The sequence below is a fragment of the Belonocnema kinseyi genome, chromosome 1 (genome assembly GCF_010883055.1).
Source record: "Belonocnema kinseyi isolate 2016_QV_RU_SX_M_011 chromosome 1, B_treatae_v1, whole genome shotgun sequence".
Classification (NCBI taxonomy): Eukaryota; Metazoa; Arthropoda; class Insecta; order Hymenoptera; family Cynipidae; genus Belonocnema; species Belonocnema kinseyi.
This window is the reverse complement of record NC_046657.1, coordinates 139,196,738-139,200,964: the sequence shown is the minus strand read 5'-3', so window position 1 is coordinate 139,200,964 and position 4,227 is coordinate 139,196,738. Positions and strand designations below refer to the sequence as shown.

The 4,227-nt window shown below is 36.8% G+C and overlaps 1 pseudogene; it reads left to right on the top strand.

The window, feature by feature from the left end:
• Window positions 1-956, top strand: part of LOC117180280 — a 4,366-nt pseudogene extending 3,410 nt beyond the window's left edge.
• Window positions 957-4,227: the final 3,271 nt, after the last annotated feature.

Sequence of the window (4,227 nt, the reverse complement as noted above, 5' to 3'; positions counted from 1 at the left end):
TTAAAAAATCATCAGTTGCTGGCAGTGAACTACGAAAACTCAGCGTCCTCAGATTGATCCAGTGTGTTGATACGCGCTGGAATTCTACTTACTATATGCTGGGACGTTTTATTCTGTTAGCGAACATAGTTGGGTAAATTTTATTGAAAATTCCAGATTCACCTCCAATGCTGACTGCATCTGATCTACAGCTGGCAAAAGAAATTCTTGAAGTTTTACGACCAATAGAACAAGTGACAAGAGAACTGCGTGGGGAAAAGTACGTAACGATCAGCAAGATAATTCCAATGATGTACTGCCTAAGGAAGAAAGTTGAATCACTTCACATACGTCTGCAAACGCCAACTGCACGAGCTTTGCTAGATCGCCTCCAATTTCAAATCACTAAAAGATTCGGGAACATAACAGCAAATTGGATTATTTCGGTTTCAACAATACTTGATCCTCGATTCAAAAAACTCCATTTTCAGCAGAACGAGCACTTAGCCTGTGCGCAATCTGTGAATTATATTGCTAAACTTATGAGAGAGTCTGATCAAATGAACATGTCCACACTTGATGCAACGGTAACTCAAGAAAATGTTGGCAACCCTGACACGTCGGACAATCTCTGGGCATACCACGAGGATCTAGTCAAAGGCCAGTTTGCAAATTCACAGGAAAATAACCAAGATGAAATGCCAATCGATCTAAAGCACTATTTGAATCAGCCGCTGGCAAAACTAAAAGAAAATCCAATGTACTATTGGAACAAGAAATACAAAATAGTGTATCCAACTCTTAGCAAAATTGCGAAAAAATACTTGCCCGTGATCGCAACGTCGGTACCTTCAGAAAGACTTTTTTCTCGAGCTGGGAATATTCTAAATGATGACAGAATTAGACTTTCGCCAGATCATTTACAGCATTTACTTTTTTTGAATTCTTTGACGGCTGAAGAATGGTTTTTGGACTAAATGTTTGAATTTATCTCTGTCGTTTCTTATTTATACGTCACAAATTAGTCGAAAGTTTGTCTATCTTAATAAAGTATTAAAATACATGTGATAAATTACCCAGTTACCTAGAATCATAAGAAAGACATTTATATGAATTAAAAATATAATATTTCATTGAAAAAATCATTTCATTATTCTAATAAATAATCAATATTGTATTAAAATACTATTCTAAAAAAAATCTAAAATGGAATTTGTCCTAGAAACCTGTTGGAAAAATTGAATTTCTTTTGAACGATTTTTTTGGATCGATTCTTGCTAGATCGATTCTTTGGGTTCGATTTTTGAGGTGAATCGATTCTTGGGGAACGATATCAAGATCGATTCAAGAATCGATTCTTTCTAAAGAAACGAACATCCCTACTCACAGTGGACCAAAAACGAATTCGTGTGACAACTTCCCAGCAGAATTTGGCATTATTTTCGCGTAAGCTGACCAAGTTTTTGCGCCGATTCATAACCATGGATGAAACCTGGATCCACTACTACACTCCTGAGTCAACGCAACAGGCAAAACAGTGGGTTCCACCGGGCCAAAGTGCACCAAAGCGTCCAAAAACGCAACAATGGGTCGTAAAGGTTATGGCCTCCGTATTTTGAGATGCACATGGCATAATGTTCATGGACTATCTTGAAAAAGGTAAAACCATAACCGGAGCATACTATTCATCATTATTGGACCGATTGAAAATCGAAATCGCCGAAAAACGACCGCATTTGAAGAAGAAAAAACCGCTTTATCATCACGACAATGTGCCTGTTCATTCATGCTTAGTTGCACAAGCAAAATTGCATGAAATCGGCTTCGAATTGGTTCCTCAGCCACCGTATTCACCAGACCTGGCCCCCAGCGATTATTACTTGTTCCCTAACCTGAAGAGGTGGCTCACCGGTAAGCGTTTTTACTCAAATGAGGAGCTCATAGCTGAAACTGAGGCGTATTTTGGAGACCTACCGATCGAGTACTTTTTGGACGGTATCAAAAAGTTAGAAAATCGTTGGACTCGCTGTATCGACCTGAAAGGAGAGTATGCTGAAAAATAAAACCTTCTTTGGCCAAAAAAACGTCTGCGTGTTTCATTTTTCAGGGACTTATCAGATTGCCAAGTAGATCTACTTTTCATCGCCCGTGAATATTCGATGCAAAAAACCCTTTCGACTTTGTATTTGGAGAAGTTGTTCGTACGTGAAAAGACGGTGCTCGATGTCTCTGGGTTTCAGTTTATGTGGGACCCGATTTCCTTGCTTTTGTACCATACCAATGGTCTTAAGACGGTGTGAAATCGCTTTTTGAGTCACTCCAAATCTTTCTGCAAGCTGCTCTTCAGTTTGACATGACGATTTCAAAGTAACCTTGTTGGTGGAGCCATCTCTTGAAAACGGCGGAAACTTATTTGTATACGCAATATTTACAAAATATATATTAATTATTGCGAGTATTTTCACTTTAAATATTATTGATCCTTGTTTAGAGTTGATACATATATTATATATTATACATTATGTTACAGATAAAATTTCGAATGCTACGGGTTATGGAACCCACATATCTATACCTAAATCTATTTCCTACTAGTTGGGAGTCTTAACCATTGCGCTAAACCTACGAGTTGAAACTCAATAAAAAAACCCTTGTCGTAAGCAACACGTCAAAAAATTTAAAACATCAAATAGTCTACTCTCTGTTTTTAATTAAATATTTATTATTATGCGACATTATGTGCATGTAAAACGTACAAACTGTTGACAGCAATATCAATAAAATAATTTTTAAATTAACAATTGTAATCGATTGAAATTTTTCTTCGTGTAACGTTTCATTTTATTCCAATTGTAGACAACTTTACTACTTTTTTATACTGAGAGGAAATGTAATTTTTCTTGAACATTACAAAATTTTAACAACGGAAACTAGAAAGTTGATCATAAAGCTTTACTATTGAAACATTATTCAATAAAGTGAGATAAATAATTTCCATATATTAAAGAAATAGTGTCAAGGAAATGCATTTCTTTGAATTCAAAAAATCTTTTTTCCAGTGTACACTAGCCGCTGCATACCCCCCCCCAATATGTTCCTGCTTTGTACCCCCCCCCCTCTAAAATTTGTCTGTTAACGGCCTTAAAGGCAGGTATGATTCTAGAAAATTGCAACCACTCTTTACGAAATGGCGGTAACGCTTGATCTGTAACCACATCTTACGTCCGTGAAATAATGCTCACAGTCTGCGATATACGCAAGGATGTTTTTGAGGCTATTGCCCAGTACAAGCTATGCACTACTGAGAGCACCGATGAACAAGCGGACAAGGTTAAACGAATAGTCCTGATTTGACAGTTGTAACATCCTTATAAGGTCTTGTCTACCTCTCTTTCTTTTTATTCTCCTTAGCCGTCATGTTCCTGGTTCGTTTCTCGAAGTCGAGAAAAACTATTTCAGGCCTCGACTACGCGATAGTAACAATTGTCAAAAATATGAGTAGTCAGCTTTCATAAGGGATTGACCCCCATTTCGCATACATCTCATCCACAACATATGGCAAGGTTTCAGAGCAATTTTGTAATATTTCTGCAACTTTGAGCGCTTAAAGTTTTCAGAAGGCTATCCCAATAAGTATTTGGCGACGATAAAAGGCCAACCCATAAGCCAGACCTACTTTCGTGCTGCGTTTAATATACAATTACCACTTTTTCTCATTTTTACCAGAAAAAGTTACTTGGGAGAATGATTGTTCTTCAACTGCTTCTAAAACTCTCTGTAATAAAAACCTTAGTACAATTCGTGGATATTTTTAATAATTAATTACGTATAAACGAAAAATACTAGGAATACTCAAGCCCGTCCAAACTACCTTTATAGAACCAGCAGGTGGCATTGAAGAATACTATCTGTCAAAAAAATATAGGCACCTCGATTTCTGTACAGATTTTTGCAAAAATGTCAGCAATAACAAATTTTAAGACGAGAATTCGGAAATAATATATAGTTTCGTTGATCCTTTCTGTGCACAATGGTTAAATTTAGAGCCAAAAAATTCATTTGTTAATAAGTTTTTAACAAAAACGTAGGGAGGTGTCATCCTTGAAAATAAGGAACATACAAAGTTTATTCTCTAAGCAGATTACACATTTTTGGCTTCTGACCGCTTTCTCAGAGGGCACTTTGATAGCGCTACTGCTACTCTTACAATACGATCTTCTCTCGTACTCAGGCTGTTTACGCAGTCCC